At 38.7% G+C, this 20,028-nt stretch overlaps 2 long non-coding RNA genes across 4 annotated transcripts; both read left to right on the top strand.

Annotated features, from left to right (window-relative positions):
* Positions 1-1,131: 1,131 nt before the first annotated feature.
* Positions 1,132-2,976, top strand: LOC136245564 (uncharacterized). Of its 3 annotated transcripts, none has more exons than XR_010695938.1 (10): positions 1,132-1,489; positions 1,638-1,681; positions 1,732-1,906; positions 1,961-2,000; positions 2,056-2,218; positions 2,269-2,409; positions 2,460-2,540; positions 2,592-2,682; positions 2,736-2,804; positions 2,856-2,976. It is a non-coding gene; the product is annotated as an uncharacterized lncRNA (long non-coding RNA). The 3 variants fall into 3 exon arrangements; XR_010695937.1 differs by having other exon boundaries at positions 1,133-1,489; positions 1,961-1,996; XR_010695939.1 differs by having other exon boundaries at positions 1,134-1,489; positions 1,961-1,996; positions 2,110-2,218.
* Positions 2,977-16,775: 13,799 nt separating this feature from the next.
* On the top strand, positions 16,776-18,042 carry LOC136245938 (uncharacterized). Its single transcript, XR_010696181.1, has 2 exons — positions 16,776-17,050; positions 17,102-18,042. It is a non-coding gene; the product is annotated as an uncharacterized lncRNA (long non-coding RNA).
* Positions 18,043-20,028: the final 1,986 nt, after the last annotated feature.

Genomic DNA, 20,028 nt, shown 5'->3' with positions numbered 1-20,028 from the left:
TTATTCCGGATATCTAAGATTTCAAATGGTCTGAAATCTTGCCATAATTGCTTGAAATCTAAATCTTGTACAGGATTTTTCGGAGTTGCGGACCCCTTGACATGCAGTGGAACTCCTTAAGCCTGAGAAATTGAGAAATCAATTTGCTGGTATGATGTGAGCATGTCCCTTCGGTGTAAGGCATGCCAGCATGATAAGCCATGCAGCATGATACAGTGAATTGTCTCTATTACAGACATTTTGGGACCCAGATTTGTTAAGAGAGGTTCCACTCATGGTTATGCTAATGGAGAAGCCAAAGAGTGGAATTGTGGATTATAAATCCCTGCGATAGCTATGTACCCAAACTCTGCACGGTATTCCCCCAATGAATTAAAGGGGAATACTATCAGATGGAATGAAATCAGTCATCATCCAGGAATGTGCTTAGTCACATCCTGTTTACCCCAAATATGGCATTGTAGTTGATGTGTAGGTGCTCCTGATGTATCATTATGTAACTATACTAGACTTACCTTTCTGAGCTGTAATTATAAGCATTATAGCCTATTATATGCTAGCATAATTCTGGGCATATAGTAAGTACAAGAATAATGCTAGCATATTAGCATAATTATCCCACCATATTGCATGTAGACATTCTGCTTGATATTTGTATGTAGCTATATTATGAACCCTTGATAATAACTTTGATTTATTGTTGAATTACTTTATAACACTGTGAAAAAAGAGGAATATAATATGGTATATCTAATGGCTTAAACTATACAAATAATCTCAGTATAGCCTTGCATTATACTAACTATCTTATACTTTAGTATAAACCCCATCATATATTATGGGAAACAGATTATACTTTAGTTTAATACACATTCTTTGTATGGCTTTGTTTACTTAACTAAATGTGATAACTTTTTAGCTTCACCATTATTGTCTCATTTTTAATTTCACCATCTCATTATCACCATCTCATGTGACTTAAGGTTTTTTTTACTGTACCAAACAAAGTCATGATGATTTTACAATAAGTAGCTACACTTCTGTTAATCACTATATCTAGCTAACTAGCTTCAGTTTGTTGTGATAATTTCATACGTACACATTTTCATACAGCAAAGCATATCATAGTAATACCAGTAAAATTAATTATTCAATCTAAGAGCCATACAAATCTAGAGTTTCTTGCACAGTTAGCACAGCTGCAAAAGTTCGTAGTAATGCTTGTTTTAAAATTGAAGGGGAGCGCATGCGTATTACTGATGCAATTAAGTCGCCATCTTTGTCGCTATTGTTGTATCAGAGGTCGTAAATGTGAGTGATACGACGTTGTATCTCGCGGAGAGAGTGTACGCGATCGGCGCCATCGTCCAATGAGCCACGATGATAGTTATGGACCACAACTGTACATCCCTGCTGGTTGTAGTGGTGAAGTGGCGCCGCCAAGTGGACAATTCCTTCGATGGCAGCAATCAAAAACAGCTCTAGATGAGTAAGTATTAGACTAAAATGATAGCTTGTACGATAGGTTTAGCCGTATTAAATTGTTTATTGTGTATTGTATGACAATGGCCTGCAAATGATTCAACTTTGGTGTTGCTGTGTACGTATTACATGATTTATATCCTGTTGTATCTCAGCTTATGGCGGATGACGAGTGGACACAGTTCATCAGCCATCAACGGTAAGAGTATGCATGGTCTGCTCTTACGATTTTGTATATTATCTCTTCAGAGGTACAGTTTCTTGTCGAACCTCTTAGTTCTACAGGCTGTCAGTGTGCAATATCTGCAGTGTTAGTTTCCTTCAATGGCAGCTGCTTCCTTTAAAGAATCTGGTAGTGACCATATGTGGACAGTTTTGTTCTTTTTTCACGGAGTTGTTCAACGTCATCTAATTACTTACAGCTGTAAGTGCATTAAGCCTGATTATGTTTTTATTCATTTTCTTTTCAATGGGGTAGGAATTACAGACTTGGTGATTCTTATTGCTAACATCTGTAAGTAAGTACACTGAGAGTGCATGTCCAGTATACAATTTATATTTACCTTCGTTTAGGTTTGTGGAAACTGGTCTCATTTCTTCATGTTTTTCACTACTTTTTATCAACAGCTGACAGCTGCTACCTTGTCTGGCACTGTAAATGAGTTGAGTGCTTTCAAGAACCTGTTCCGTCTTGTTTGTCCTTATTTCACTGATCATGCTCGTATTGCTAACAAAAGTAAGTTCACTGAGAGTATGCAAATTATATTATATTTAGTCTTGTTTCAGTTGTACTTAGTGATTACAAGATTCTTGGACTTGGTTATCAGTGTATCAGATGCTTCTTGTGAGCTTACGTAACACGTTAGCCCAACAAAGTCACATACTAAGTGGCTGTTTTATGTCTGGTTAGACTCACTGATAACACCTGTAAGTACACCAAATAATCCAGAATATGAATTATGTTTGCTTCCATTTAGGGTTGTGAGACCTGGTCTTATCAGACTTGTCTTAGATGTACATGGATTGTCGGTCTCAGTTTTAAAAGATTGTTATAAACTGTAAGTATAATGGTTGTTCAGTATACGCATTATATTTACCATCTTTAATAGAGTTTTTGTGGGACCTAGCCACCATTCTACATGGTAATACTAGGTTTCCAGACAAGGTCGTGGTTTTATGAGATTCTTATTGTTACAAACTGTAAGTCCAACGATTATCCAGAATGCACATTATATTTACCATCTTTGTATTAGAGCTGTGGGACAGTTCTACCAGACGACTAACAGATTGTCACAGAGTTCTACATAGTGATGATAATACAGGTAATTTGTAATGGAACTTGTGAATTGTATTTACTGCCTTACCTGCTGCAGTTGGATAAAGACTGATAAATGACGAAATTGATTTGATACTGCCATGGCCAAGGGGACATTGATTTACTAGCTGTACCTATTGTGGTTTTAACATATTTACAGAATTAAATTTATTACAAATATAATTATAGAAATTATTTAATTAAGGTAGCCACAGATTATAGGAAAGTAAAAAAGTACAGTAGTATAGTAGCCAATATATGGTTGAAATAGGCTTAGTATAGTCTGATAATACACCGCAGTATACTAGTGATTTAATCTCTAATATATGACTGTCTTAAATGTATTCAATAAGCTTGTTATAGTAAAGTCCTAATCTATTAATATATGCTGTACTATTTCATTCCAATACTAACATAATAAGACTGTTATATACCTTATTATTCTGAGCTTTTTTCACAGTGTAAAGCTGCAAAATGAACAATCTAATCTTTCCACAAATAACAATATGAGCCACTTTTGATCACAAGCTATCAGTTATGAATTATCAGAAAATGCAAAATTTTAAGCAAAGTATGGAGGTTAAGGCATAAATTATAATAGTCTTAATGTCATGCATGAAAATTATTTTAGTTCACTGTGTTGCCATTTGTTAATATGTAGCTATATATCTGATGGAACATATCTCACAGTGTGTATTATTTTGTTGTAATTCAAGGTACCGACTAATGATTCTATTAAAAGATGCTTTAAGTATGTACCTTAGTTATATTATTATTATTTCATTAATTTCACAGCAAATGACATACAGTGTACACAATTGTTGGTACAGAAAGTGACCTGGCTTTAACCAAGAACGTAGGTTTAAAAATACAGTAGTTAACAAAGCAAATACAGCAATAGCTATTGGTAAACTTAACTAAATATTTATGAATCTTCTTATTATTGATGCGGTACTGTATTAAACTGATTTTTGAAATGTTCGTATCAAACTAGATAGCAAGTTCAGTCTCTCTAAATATGATGGCAAATCAGTAGGACTAGATCCAAATGTCCCAACAATTATAGAGTGAGTCTTACTGATGCCTTTTTGGACTTTCACATTCGAGCCATTTCAATCTTTAAATCAACATATTTAGAGTGTTACTGATTGTTGGGACACTCTAAATATGTCAATTAGAAAAACTTCGTTCTTCTTTTTAAGAATAAAAGTGATGTCAGGACGATTATGCTGCAGCGGAGTGTCTGAAACAATTGAGAAGTCCCAAAGTATCTAACTTGCAATCATTATTCTCAGGCTCACAAACTCTAGGCGGTGAATACCTCCACCAAATATCAGGTACTACAAATCCAGCCTGAAGTACTAGTCACGGTCATGCCTTGTGCTCATGAAATTGTGCAAACGGCCTTATGGACTGAATTGATGATCTTTGCTGAGTGGTTCAGTTTTAATGGAAAAATGATGGTAGAAAATACACTGGCATTCAATTTTGCATGGTGTACTACTTCACAAATAGCAATAGGAAGAGCAACAAGGATGTCAGTTGTGTAACTTATTGAACCTAATGTCATGTGTATGAGTCCTTGGACATGCACATGTGACAAACGTAGTACTAAAGGGATTTAGCAAGGGTGTAAATTACATAATTATAACAAATGACTTAACTGATGCCTTAATTATAAAGTTGATAAAATGCCTGATAAAGTTGGAAATACCTTATAAATAAGGCCACTCCAACAAAATTCCTTGTTTCCCATTTCATTGACCTTAAAAACACATGCGGGTGGGCGGTTCATTATCCATTATTCATTATAGATATTAGCACTAATTTTCGAAATTCATAATGACTAACTTAAGAATACATTAGAAATATTTAAACTAAGAACCCGAGAATCTTAACAGTGAAAAGTAAGAACCTTAACAGTGAAAAGCTAGGTAAAAGGACTTTCTGAATGCTAAACTAGTTACTTCTATGCTGCCTATGCAGTTACAGGATAAATAATGAATTTTGACAGCAATAATGAATGACCATGCAGGAAGAGAATCTGCATGCGGGCGGGAAATGGGAAACAATGAATTTTCTAGGAGTGGCCTAAAGTTGAATGAACTTCGTGACTTAGAGGTCTGTTATAATGTTGCAGTGGAACCATCTTTGTTACCTCTTAATGGAGAGACCATGCATTGCTCCTGTTTCTGCTAATTTTCCTTTTTCCCCTCGACAATCAAACTGTGGAACTCAATCCCCCCTCATATAGTCAACTCCCCCACACATGATCAGTTTTGTACCCTCTTAGATAACTATCACAATCACACCTGTGCACTATAATCACATTGATTTCTGCACAGCACACACAAATAATAATAATAATCGTAATGACGAAGCTGCAGAACTGCAGATGTTCGTTCGACTGGGTTTTGGGGTAGACGCTAGGATGCATTTCATTTTTGATATATCTAAGGGTTTTTCACCCCCAACGCACCAAGCTATCTACTGTGACCTCAAGACTCAGCCTGTATGAATTGGAGAAGAAGCGGGAATATGGTCAGTAGGCAGAGGAGGTGCGACACGCACACGTGAGCGCATTTTTTTGTACAGGGAAGCTGTTGTTGTTGTTATTATCTACTTTACCAGTTAGGCACTGCATGGAGGGTGTACACAGAAGGCAGAGCCTGTTCAAGCTATTTATCAACGAAACATACGTGCCGATCAAACTCTTTTTATGCTTAATTTATAATTCAACGGTGTAATCAACCCCAGTGGTTCAGTTTCGATATACACAGCCTATTGGAGGAACTGTCAAGTGATGAATAACTAACTGACCGTACGAAATAAAGCCAAGCAGCTGGGAAGAGAAAACCAGTGAAAATCAACTGCAAAAGTGTATAAGTATAGCTTAGCAGTTCACCAAATCTTGTCTACGGATTGATTTTCCACGAATTTACTATTATTTTGAAGAATGCAATTACTGCGAATTCTTTTCAATAGCGCTTAGTTCGTGTCGGAAGTGTAGATCATTTAGCTACCCCTCTTGTTTATTTATTGATTAGCAAAACCATTGGGTAAAAATGCTGATGTAGCTACAGAAGCAAAATTTTATTAGCTAGTGTTTAGGCCACTCCAAATAAATTCTCTGTTTCCCGTCCTGGACTCAAGCATATATGTATGCGGGCGGGCGGTCCATTTCCATTATTTCATTATAAGATTGGCAGCTTTTCAAACCATTATTTTCCTGGCACAACCATAAAAAGCTGCATAAAAGCATGCTTAAGCTTGTTCCTTCCTTTTTAAGTTGTAAAAATAACACAAGCGTGAAGTGTGGGCCAACTTAAGCACTGCTGACACGTGAGCTGACACCATTTCGAGATGGTTTTACTGAGCCTTTCAGTATGCAAGAATAACCGGAAAACAATAGAAGAATACGGAATAACGGAAGTTTTAGAGCTGACAGTAACCAGATGGCGGTGGACGGGAAACAGAGAATTTATTTGGAGTGGCCTTAGCTAGCTATATAGCTATACATTTTGCAAACGATTCTTGAAAGTGAACTTGTGTCTTCTATACATTTGGTGGATTTTTTTGATTATGATGTGATTTGAGTTGAGGCTTAGAAGCCTGTACACCCATTCAATTACATACATATACACATCATACATAAATTAGATGCAATAAACAAAAATTAACTATATAATTATTACATTAACATAAATCTATATAGTCATAAAAGTAATTATCTGACTTGGTAGGGAGACAACTATATTCTATAGCCGCTTAGCTGATTTACTCTCTAACAAGCATGGCACACCTCATACGAAAACACTTCCACTGATGTGATGTTCCATCTCATTTTCTTTACTCCATTCTGATTCGTATACAAGATCTAATTTTTATAGTAACAGAGTAATCAATGACTGGAATTCATTACCCCAACCTATTGTTGATTCTCCCTCTGTTAATGATTTTAAAACACTGCTGGACAGACACTACAGTAATTGCTTATTTGATTTTGTATAGCAATTAGAATAGCTAAGTACATAATTAATTTTTTTATGGATGTATAGGCATAAGCCTTTATCCTTAAAATACAAATACAAATTCTGCCATCCTAGCTGGCTATCCGGGGCAGTAGGACTGTCAGATCTGTGAAGCGCCCCACTATCTCTGCTGAACTACACTTGGCAGAGGTTCAGCTTGACTCATCTGTTTAATGTGTTTGTTTTATTTTGTTTCTGTTCCAAGATGTGTTTATTTTGCAGCTATACTTGTAAAAAATTATATATTTATTATTATCTATCAAGTATTAACGTTGCTATTTCCCAGTGCATGTATTTGATTTAGTGCACACTGCTTATAATTTAGCTAGAAATCTGAAATTCGAAGGGAGTTTCCTGAAATCCTTGGAAACCACCTTCCTATTATCTATGTATGCATGCATGACGATATTATGCGTATGCGTAACTCGTGATCGCCTGGTAGCTATAGCTATAAAAGGAACGTTTTGTGATATTCAACCATTATTTTTTTGCAGTTGTTATTTGGTGCGATTCATCATCTGTAAGCAACTTGACAATCGTGCGACTGCAGCATGACTAAACGCGGCCAGATGAAAATCTCCACACCATTTAATAATAAGCTGTATTTTGCATTGTCTTAGGAGACGAGTGCCTATACAGCAGGGTGACTGATCCTTGGATTAGACTAATCACCCTTGATACCTAAAACAAGAACACTGATGCACACATCCACTGCATGGCATTGCATGCATCCATCCATTACGAAGAATACTTTTTTCACCCGGGCTTGATGGACTGCCGTTCTTGCCTAGCTATACCATCCCCAGCACAAAGAACGGCACGTGCTGGACAACTGAAAGAGAAATTTTAAAGGTAGAGTAACACTGTCAGCATGTTACTCCGACAGGCGGGACTCCACTTGCGGCACTAAATCCATTGGTGGTGGAACCCCGCGAACAATGCTACTATCTATGGCTTGACGCAGCCACGCCTGCATGTTACTGTACTGATTCTGAGAAGCCTGCATGCACCTCGCCTGCATGTATAGGCCCCGCCGCTATACCAACCACTATAAATGCACGGTTCAGCATGTGTCACAAGTTGTGGTCGCATAGAAATTTACCCTATATAGCGTTAAGGGGAATTTTTTTTTGTCAGCTAGCTATGTAGATGCGTACAGCTGAGTCAGCCGCTATAAGCTGTAAACATGCGGTTTTACTGACCAAATAAAGGGAGCATGTCAGCTATATTGTGGTGGTAGCTATAGCAGTCGAAAATACCTTATGTCAGCTTATATGCAGAAAAAGGCATAAGTCTGTGAGTCTTGCGTTACACTGGATAATTGCTGGTGAAAAACCCTTTGCATGCATGGGCTGTAAACTGACATTGCCAATAAAATTATATTGCACATCATCAACATGGATATCTACACAATGTCTTCAGTACAGAAAATTGCATTGTCTTTGCAACTACCGGCCATGCGCGGTTTGAGCATGCGCGTGTTTTGAATAATAAAATGCGTGCAATACAGGGTTTTGGTATTTGCTAACTAGTGATGATCCTACCATTCCTGGTATACTTGGCGTAAAAGTGTGTATATTCCGGTTATGCAATGATTTAACTGACGCGGAATTGAACGGCTTCGATACCTGCGTACTGTTATACCCGGTATTGCGCGCGTTTTGTTATTCAAAACGCGCGCATGCTCAAACCGCTCATGGCCGGTTGTTGCAAAGACAATGCAATTTTCTGTAAGATAGTTAAGGAGTGTGGTGGATACGCATGCGCATGGCTCGCGTGGGATATAAAATTACTTGCTTAATGATTGTAGTAGTTGCTGTTGCTGTGATTATTGTATTTTGTATGATATTACAGTGTTCATGATTAAGAATCTTTAATCACGATACTACATTTCTGGCGACGAAGATGGCGGTAGCATTTGGCAAAGTCTCTGCGTTCAACCCGGCCGAGTCAAGATGAATGGCCGTTGTATGTCGAGCGACTGGGACATGTTCTCGTGGCAAATGGGATTACTGAAGAACCCAAGAAGCGAGCTATTTTTCTTTCAGTCATCGGTGCCAGCAACTACAAACTGTTGTCTAGCCTCGTGGCTCCAGCTAAGCCCGGAGAAAAAGAGTACACTGAACTGGTCGAGAAACTTTCTGAACACTTTACTCCGGCTCCTTCAGAGATTGTCGAACGTTTCAAGTTTCACACAAGGTTTAGAAAACCTGGAGAATCAGTTACTTCTTACGTGTCTGAACTACGTTCCATTGCGAAGCGTTGCAACTTTTCAGCTACCCTGGAGACCATGTTAAGAGACCGCATTGTCTGTGGGATCAATGACGCTGTTATTCAACGCCGTTTGTTGTCTGAGAAAGAATTGACTTTTAAATCCGCGTTGGAAGTAGCTCAAGGAATGGAGTCGGCTGCTCAGCCGGAATGTTAGAGAACTGACGACTCGTCCTGACTCCGTGCTTCCTGCACCTGTACATCATGTAACAGACTCTACTAGACTGACAAACGTTTGTTATCGTTGTGGACAGCATGGCCACTACGCTCCAACTTGCAAACACAAAGAAACTGTGTAAGAAATGTGGTAAGGTGGGACACTTGCAGAAAATCTGCCGCAGTAAGAGGACTAAACCTACAGAGCAATCAGGTTCTTCCAAGAGCACAGAACAGTCCAATGCTAAAAGCAAAGGAGTTAACACTGTTGTCAAAGAAGGAACTGATGAGTATGCACTATTGAATGTTACATCACCTGGAAAAGCCACGCCCTGGAATGTAATTGTTGACATGGAAGGTGTTTCTGTCTCAATGCAATTAGACACAGCAGCTTCATTGTCTCTCATGTCTGAGACCACATTCAGAGAACACTGGCCTCAGAGAGAACTTGTTCCCTCTGAAGTCAGACTGTCTTCCTACTCTGGTGAGTCTATTCCTGTTTTGGGCTCAGTTGATGTCAAAGTTACATACAAATGTCAATCATTTACTGTGCTACTAGTTATTGTCAAAGGGTCTGGCCTCACATTGCTAGGTCGTAATTGGCTGCAAATGCTCAAACTTGATTGGCAGGAAATATTTCTTGTACATGACGACTCGCTTCCTCTAGTTTTGCAGAAACACTCAAAAGTTTTTGAAGAAGGCTTAGGCACTCTTACAGGCTCTCAAGCCAAAATTGTGGTAGACCCTTCAGCTCAACCCAAATTCTGTAAGGCACGTACGGTCCCTTATTTTCTACGTGACAGAGTTGAGAAAGAGTTAAATCGTTTAGTGGATGAGGGAACATTAGAAACTGTCGAAGTGTCTGACTGGGCCTCTCCAATCGTTTCAGTTTTAAAGCCTGACAAAGTCAATATTCGTATTTGTGGAGATTTTAAACAAACTGTCAATCCTGTCTCCACCCTAGACAAATATCCAATACCTAAAGTAGAGGATTTGTTTGCCACACTAGCAGGTGGAAAATTTTTTAGTAAGATTGACTTTAGTCAAGCATACCAACAACTTCCATTAGCTGATGAATCTAAGCAGTATGTTGTCATTAATACACACAAAGGCCTCTTTTGTTACACACGTCTGCCGTTCGGTGTTTCGTCAGCACCTGGAATCTTTCAGCATGTGATGGAAAATGTATTGCAAGGTATACCAAATGTTGTTGTATATTTAGATGATATACTTCTTTCAAGTGCCAATAAATCTGATCATTTAAAGTTAATTGATCAAGTTTTAGATCGCCTTGAAAAGACTGGGCTAAGAGCTAGAAAAGAGAAATGTGAATTCTTTGCAGATTCTGTGGCATACCTAGGCCATAAAATTGACAGTGAAGGCTTACATCCACTTCCTGATAAAGTTGAAGCTATTCAAAATGCCCGAGCACCAACAAATGTTCAAGAATTGAGAGCTTACTTAGGACTGTTGACTTATTATAGTAGATTCCTGCCAAATCTGTCTACTGTGTTATCACCCTTAAATCAGTTGTTGCAAAAATCTGCCAAATGGAAATGGACTGCTACAGAACACAAAGCATTTGTGGCTTCCAAAGAATTGTTATTGTCATCCCGATTACTAGTTCACTTTGACCCAAGCATAAAGCTTACTCTTGCAGTGGACGCTTCTGCCTATGGGTTGGGGACTGTTTTAGCACACAAATATCCTAACGGCTCTGAGAGACCAATTGGTTATGCATCTCGCTCACTAAGTAGTGCAGAAAAGAACTACAGTCAAATTGAAAAAGAAGGGCTTGTTTGTGTATTTGGTGTAAATAAATTCCGTTCATACTTACTGGGACACTCATTTGAACTGGTCACAGACCACAAACCTTTGCTATCCTTGTTTCATCAACACAAGGCAACTTCTGCACAAGCTTCTGCTAGAATCAGACGTTGGTCACTAACTTTGTCTGCCTATGAGTACACTATTGTTTTCCGTGGTACCAATCAGCACAGTAATGCTGATGCTTTGAGCCGATTGCCATTGTCTACAACCCTAACTGAAGTACCTATGGCACCAGAACTTGTTTTACTGTTGGATCATTTGGCTAACTCACCAGTGACTGTTAATGACATTCGTACTTGGACCAGACGTGATCCTGTATTAGCTCAAGTTTTTCAATTTGTCGAACAAGGTTGGCCCAATCATTGTGATTCAACATTATCTGCTTACTCATCTCGTAAAACAGAACTCTCAGTTTTAGATGGTTGTATTTGTGGGGGTCTAGAGTGGTGGTACCTGAGAATGGCCGTCATGCAGTTTTACAAGAATTGCACAGTGCTCACCCAGGCATGACAAAAATGAAAGCACTTGCTAGAATGTATGTCTGGTGGCCAGGTTTAGAAACTGATATCGAAGAATCAGTACGTTTGTGTAATGAATGCCAGCTCAACCAATCCAACCCTCCAACAGCTCCACTTAATCCATGGAACTGGCCATCACAACCATGGGCAAGATTGCATATTGATTATGCCGGACCATTTGAAGGACGCTATTTACTTATTCTTATTGATGCTCACTCAAAGTGGATTGAAGCTTTTCCGGCAGCATCTCCGTCTTCCAGTGTTACTATTGACTTACTTCGTTCAGTTTTTGCTCAGTTTGGACTGCCTGAAACAATAGTATCAGATAACGGTAGTTGTTTTGTGAGTGAAGAATTTCAGCAATTTCTGAAATCCAATGGTATTAAACAAGTAAACTCCGCACTGTATCACCCTTCTAGTAACGGACTAGCTGAAAGGGCTGTACAAATTGTGAAGAAAGGACTAAAAAAGACCACAGATGGCACAATTAAATCTAGAATTGCTAGAGTGTTGTTTGCTTACCGTAATACACCTCACTGTACAACTGGCAACTCGCCAGCTAAACTTCTTTTAGGAAGACAACTCCGTACAAGGCTAGATTTGCTTAAGCCGAACACTGCTGCACAAGTTGAAAGTAAGCAGCTGAACCAGAAGATCTCTCACGACAATTCAGTGCAACCAAAACAGTTTGCAAATGGTCAGTCAGTGTTAGTTCGTGTTTACAATCAACAATGCAAGTGGACACGTGGCAAAATCCTTAGATCTACTGGTCCAGTGTCTTACATAGTAAAGCTATCTAATGGTCTCACTTGGCGTCGACATCAAGATCAACTGAAAAAGTTGTTCAGTACCAATAACAGTACAATCTACTGAATTACCTGAAACTGTTCCTCAGGACATGCTTTCTGCTCCTTCAACTTTTGTTTCATCAGAACTTCCAGACTCAGTGTCTTCTACTTCTGACTTTCAACCATTGGCTTCAACTCGCCGTTATCCACAAAGAACACGTCAACTTCTACGAAAGCATTCATCTTACCCATATACTAACACTTAATATTGCTCTATTTTACTTTGTTTTGCTTCTTGTACTTCATTTTTTTTCCCTTTTCAGTTAAGTGTTGTATTTTTTTTATTAGGGGGGGATGTGTGGTGGATACGCATGCACATGGCTCGCATGGGATATAAAATTACTTGCTTAATTATTGTAGTAGTTGCTGTTGCTGTGATTATTGTAATCTGTATGATATTACAGTGTTCATGATTAAGAATCTTTAATCACGATACTACAAGGAGGATTTAGCTATCATAATTTTTGTGACCAGACTTTACAAAACCGATCCAAATCGCACATCAGGCAAAATCAAACTAACACCACCAGTGGATAGCTACACTATCGTACTATACTTATTAGTTTTGACACTCAAACTACTCGAGGCTGGTTTTAACAGACATCTTTACTGGGTGGTGTAGAGATCCTGATAACTTACACAGTCTTCATTTTTCTTGTCCCTGCAACATCTGTTCTAAACACCCTAAGCCACCGAACTTTAATGCACACAATAGTTAGTTATTATAAGTAATTAAGTACATAACCTCAGGGTCTGCATGGTACTTGTTACTAGAATCCTTTAGTGCAACATGCTCATGCAGCTATAACTATACTGTTTGTATTATTATGTATTTTTAACATTGCACTATAAAGCTTTTTACTACTTAAAAAAAAGATCTCGAATGGTAGTATCTGCATGGCCTTGTGGAGGGTCTGGCTTAATTGCAAGAATCAATGGTATACTGGTGGATGGCCTGATAATGTTGGCCAGACGATTTTCTGTTGATTTTACTATTAACATTACTACAGGTAAATTTGTAAGGCTAAACAGCCTGTTACACCTGATCAACAGGTAAAAAAGTACAAGTAGACTAATTACATACACATATTATACATAGTGTTAGATGAATATTGGTCAATCAATTTCTTAAAATCATCAACTGATGCTACACAGACTACTTCTTGGGGTAAGTTATTCCATGGTTCAACAACTCTTCTTGTCAAACAATATTCCTAGCATCTGTTCTTGAAAAAGATTTGAATAGCTTAAATGTGTGACCTCTGGTATTAGTAATAGGTGAAAAAGTAAACAAGACGGAATAGTCTATATCATACTTATATATCATGTAGCATATTGTAGACAGCAATCATTTCACCTCTGTAACGTCTATATTGCAATGATGGCAAGTTAAGTACTTTCAATTGTTCCTCGTAGTGAAGATTTCTTATAGATTTGATCATTCTAGTGGCTTTCTGCTGGATTTTTTCAAATTTTTGTATGTCTGTTTTATAGTAAGGTCCCCAAACCAAGTTACCATTTTCTAAAATAGGACATACCAATGATTTGTATAGACATGTAAATGAATCTGCAGAAATATCCAAGAAGTCTATTAGCTTTGTTAGCCACTGCCGAACACTGACTATGATGTATAGGATTATTAATACATCAGAAGACACCATTATATTGCAGAAAGACTTAGATCACTGCATCGCTAGTTGGGTATCAACTTGGCAACTCAGACTGAATATCATTAAGTGTGTACTTATTCGATGTAGTAGATCCCATTCACCGATCATTTATCACTACACTTTAAATAATTGTATCCTCAAGCAAACTGATAGTCATCCATATCTCAGAGTCATGTTAGACAAGACAATGTCATGTCACAACATATATCTAACATAGAGCTAAAAAAGCATCAAAAACTCTAAACTTTCTAAAGCGAAACTTAAGCAACTGTTCATCAAATGTTAAGGCATCAGCTTACCTAACAATGGTTCGGCCTCAAATGGAGCATGCTTCCGTTATTTGGGATCCTTACTATAATAGTGACAGAGATAAATTAGAATTAATCCAGCGTAGGGCTGCTATTAAGTGATTATAGCCACACTTGTTCAGTATCACTAATGTTGCATCATCTGTCCTGGCCTTCCTTACAAATTCGAAGGAAGATTTCAAGACAACAATTATTTCATAAGATCTTTCACCATCAAACATCCCCGTCAATTCCAACTTACTATCTACCTGCAACAAGAGACACACGTCATTATCATCCGTATCATTTTATACTTCCACCTGCATCAACCACATCCCATTTACAATCATTTTTTCAAGAACAATTAAGGAATGGAACAACTTACCTACATCTATCCTTAACACAACTGATCATGACACATTTTCAAACAATTTACAACTTTCCTTAAGTAATTTTACACATGCTTTGTAATTCTGTAGTTTTCTTTTTTTTCCTGGGCACTTACCAGCTGTGCTGACTGCCCAGTACAATAAATAAATAAATGATTGCATGCAATCAATCAACACCCCCAAATCCTTTTCCTCATTTACCTTAACAATGTCCATCCCATCCATCTTATAACTATATCTTGGCCTATATGTAGTATTTTACATTTAGAGATGTTGAAAGGCAACTGCCGCAGACTATTCAATGCAAGCATTAATATCATCTTGCAGGGAGGATATTGGTTTAGTGCGAGTATAATGCTGGAATATATTTTTGTGTCGTCTGCAAATAAAAGAACTTTATTCCTTAATAATGATCATTGATGGCAGATATTTGGTGAAAATTGCAAAGAAGAGAGGACCCAAGACTGATCCTTGAGGTATTCCACTTATTTTGCTACGTATCAGCCACTAAGGAGCCAGCCTGCATGTAGCCTCGTGTCTGGACTCCAGTCATGGTCTGCCTCCATTTTGGTTTAGTGCACACTGCTTCTAATTTAGAGATCTGAATTTTGAAGGGAGTTTCCTGAAATCCTTAGAAACCACTTTCCTACAAACCATCGAACATGCATACATTACATCATGTATAAGGCCACTCCAAATAAATTCTCTGTTTCCCGTCCTGGACTCAAGCATATTTGCATGCGGGCGGGCGGTCCATTTCCATTATTCATTATAAGATTAGCAGCTTTTTAAGCCATTATTTGTCTAGCACAACCATAAAAAGTTGCATAAAAGCATACTTAAGCTTATTCCTTCCTTTTTTACGCAGCAAAAATAGCACAAACGTGAAGTTTGTGCCGACTTGATAGCACTGCTGACACGTGAGCTGACATGGTTTCAAGTGAACCTGTCAGTATGCAACAATAATCGGAAAATAATGAAAGAATACGGAATAATGGAATATTTAGAGCTGACAGTAACTAGATGCGGGCGGTGGACGGGAAACAGAGAATTTATTTGGAGTGGCCTAATATGTATGCATGCGCATGCTCATGATGATATTATGCGGACGTAACTCGTGATCACCTGGTAGCTATAAAAGGAGCGTTTTGTGACACTCAACAATTACTTTTTTTGCAATTGTTATTTGGTGCGATTCATCATCTGTAAGCAACTTGACAATCGTGCGACTGCAACATGACTAAGCGCGGCTGGATGAAAATCTCCACACCATTTAATAATAAGCTGTATTTTGCATTGTCTTAGGAGACGAGTGCCTATACAGCAGGGTGACTGATCCTTGGATTAGACTACTCACCCTTGATACCTAAAACAAGAACACTGATGCACACATCCATTGCATGCAGCCATCCATTAATTACGAAGAATACTTTTTTCACCCGGGCTTGATGGACTGCCGTTCTTGCCTAGCTATACCATCCCCAGCACAAAGAACGGCACATGCTGGACAACTGAAAGAGGAATTTTAAAAAGTAGAGTAACGCTGCCAGTATGTTACTCCGACAGGCGGGACTCCACTTGCGGCACTAAATCCATTGGTGGTGGAGCCCCGCGAACAATACTACTATACCTATGAAATGGAGCCCCGCGAAAAATACTACGATCTATGACTTGATGCAGCCACACTTGCATGCTACTGTACTGATTCTGAGAAGCCTGCATGTACCTCGCCTGCATGTAGGTCCCGCCGCTATATATCAACCATGTCTACACTTCTAACAATTACACCAGGAACTTCTATTTCAACAGAATATCAAGACCGTGGAAAAAATTACCGACCACTATAAATGCACGGTTCAGCATGTGTCACAAGTTGTGGTCGCATACAAATTTACCCTGTAGCTAGCTAGCGTAAAAAAGGGAGTTTTTGTCAGCAGAGCGTTTTCATTTCCATGGTAACGAATAATGACGTAAAGGGCACACCTATGGTCGCCATATTGTTGAACCACGTTGCGGTAGTGATTGTTGTTTTTACAGCGTTTGTATTGTGAATGCAATGGTTAACTGTGCTATTGTTGGCTGTTCTAGTGACAGTAGCAAGCCTGGAAGGAACAATTGCTCGTTTCACAAGTTACCAACCATAATCAAGGATCTCAAATGGTGGAAATAACAACGGAAAGGAGAAGAGTTTGGTTATAGAGACGATTTGCCATGTTTAGAAAATGTTTGTTTGCAGTAATCATTTTGAAAGCGGTAAGTGCTACAAGCTAGGTGTGTTGTGCTGTACTAATTCATTTTATTTAGGTAAACCAGCATATGTTATGAAAACGTATTAACCTAGGGCATGACAAGGTCAATGTGAGTACTTTTCAAGCAGCTAGTGATAGGGCAATACGAACTGAACAGAGAAGGCAAAGAATGGAGGAAACTGCAACCTCATCTTCTGTTGCCTCTTCCAGTGTTGTTGCACAAGTATCAGAGGAAGATACTGACTGTGTGTTTGTTAATGAGGGTACTCAAACTGATCGAGGAGTGTTGTGTCACAGTAAAACGGTGCAAACAACTCCACCTCAGACTTGTGATGTTGGGGTTCAGACAGATGACTGGAATTTTTTCAATGAGAAGGTTTTTTTGTCAGATGATTCCAAGGTACATTACTACACTGGGCTGACCAAGTGCGCACTGCTGCTGTCAACATTTGAGTTTGTGATGAAGCCCTTTTGTAATGGAGAGAAACGAGCATTCTACTGGTGTTCATTCCTCATAGTTCTTTTAAAGTTTAAAGTTGAGGCTTAATCTGGGACTGCAAGACCTAGCGTATAGATTGAATGTATCACTAGCTACTGTGTCACGTTCATTCCATGCAACACTAGATGTTATGATGGTACGTTTGCTGTGGCTTATAAAATGGCCAGAGAAGGAGCAGCTGTGGAAAACTATGCCAAACTGCCTTTGTGCCCGCTATGGAACTAAGGTAGTGGCAATTGTTGACTGTTATGAGATAAAGATTGAAACACCATCTCATTTAGTAGCTAAGTCAGCAACATGGTTGCAATATAAACATGCTAACACTGCTAAAGTGTTCATCTCAATGTGTCCACAAGGAGTAACTACCTTTGTTTCATGTGCTTGGGGAGGAAGAATAAGTGATAAACACTTGACTGTCAACTGTGGCTTTCTTTCAAAATTATTGCCGGGAGACATTGTCCTTGCTGACCGTGGTTTTGACATTGATGAGGATGTTGCCAGAATGCAGGCAACTTTACAAATACCCGCATTCACATGTGGATGTGTGCAGTTGTCTCCACAATATCTTGAGAAAACTCGCCAACTGGGAAATGTCCGTATACACATTGAGAGGGTGATAGGTGCTACGAGGCAGAGATACTCTATTCTGATGAGTTGTATCCCCATAGACTTTGTGAAACCTAAGGAAGATGGAGAAAAAGCTACTATAGACAAAATTATAATTATTTGTTCAGCATTAAATAATTTATGTAGTAAATCTGTAGTTCCTAATAATTAATATCATTGCATGACAAATACTGTAACTGTACATTAATATAATAACATTATTTCTTTTGCTTCTTCCGTGTAAATTGAAGCAACTTACGACGTAAGTTTGCACAATACCACTTGTTGGCACGTAGAGGATTCTTCAGATTAAGGCACGAGAGGTGGAACCATTGACCATTTTCAATCATCATTGTCACATCCAACCATCTCACTGCCCTTGTCTTCCTTGCAGTAGCAGTAAGTGTAAGTATCACTAAAAGCTGAAGCTGCTGCAGTCTGTACTGGCATAACTTGTTCTCGAGAATGCCATTTTGTCAGCAGTTCTGGAAGAATACATAATTCAAAAAAATGAGAACTTTTGTCAACTATGTCTTTGATCAGGTGTTCATCTCGAAATATTCTCTGGATTGAGATGCTTGCATTACCATCACGAAAAGTCGCAACTACAAAATCAGCAGAACACACAAAGAGCTGAGTCTGTACTTGATAGTAGTACATGTGTGTTTTCAAAATGTTACCATCATCTTGAATGTAGGGAGCTGATGATGGTTCAACATCACGAACGCAATAAGGGCACTTGACTTCCAGTACCCCTATTCCAGTGCAGCATTCACACTGGATATTACCATCCGGACTAGCCCCAATGAAGGGATATGTGATGCTAATAATAAGCCCACTTTCCTTGCAAACAAAGCCAGTGTGAACATCTTTCATGATGTCTACATATGCTGACCTTGCTGAAGTCTCGTGTTCACACCCCCACTTAGTAGCCTTAGAGGAGAAATTATTTATCTCTGGATAACAAATTCATCGAATCAGGCAATGAGTCATTGTATAAATGTGCTCTCCTTTTCCTATTGCAGCTAATAGAACCTTTAGGCTTCGTAAATGTTATGTCCATTATTCGAGTATAAGGTATCGTTTCCACTAAGCGCGGCCCCTTCCACACACAACCTATCTGTGTACAAGTTGTGGAAACCCGTGATGCCGATTCAAGATAAAATAAAATAACTGCAACATGGGAACAAACTTCACCAAGGCCTGCCATGCAGGTGCAGTGACCTGCATCATGCTGACATGTCACCTAAGTGTTCACTGGTGGATCATTAGCACGCTGGGAGTGTCTCAACTACAGTACATATAAGTGAAGTGATTGCATGTGTAGCTAAAATTTACCTTTGCCACTGCAGCAAACTTTTTGTCAAATCGTTTTGAACCCAGGTAGTTCACGAATCCGCAAAGGAAGTACTTGTAGCATCAAGACTTTTATGAGCTTTAAACCGTTGTGAAGTACAAAAGCTGTGTCCCAGAACCAAGTAGTTGAAGATATCTGTGTTCGTGACAGGTGGAAAAACGCCTTTCATCAATTCAGAGGGTGGAATAAATACGGGTCTTGAATTCCAGATAGCTTCTCGAGGTACCTCCTCTTATTACTGATAGACAACTCCCGAGCATAGTCACTTAATGGCAATTCATCAGCCGCCATATCCGCAATCACGATCCAGTTCCGGTTCAACAATATGGCGACCGTGGGTGTGCCCTATACGTCATCATTCGTTACCATGGAAATGAAAACGCTCTGCTATAGCTAGGTGCGTGCAGCTGAGTCAGCCGCTATAAATTGTAAACATGCATGCGGTTTTACTGACCAAATAAAGGGAGCATGTCAGCTATATTGTGGTGGTAGCTATAGCAGCCGAATATATTATTATTAT

The sequence above is a fragment of the Dysidea avara genome, chromosome 15, assembly GCF_963678975.1.
Source record: "Dysidea avara chromosome 15, odDysAvar1.4, whole genome shotgun sequence".
Lineage (NCBI taxonomy): Eukaryota > Metazoa > Porifera > Demospongiae > Dictyoceratida > Dysideidae > Dysidea > Dysidea avara.
Note: the sequence above shows the minus strand (reverse complement) of the source record. Positions and strands in the feature narration are given on the sequence as shown.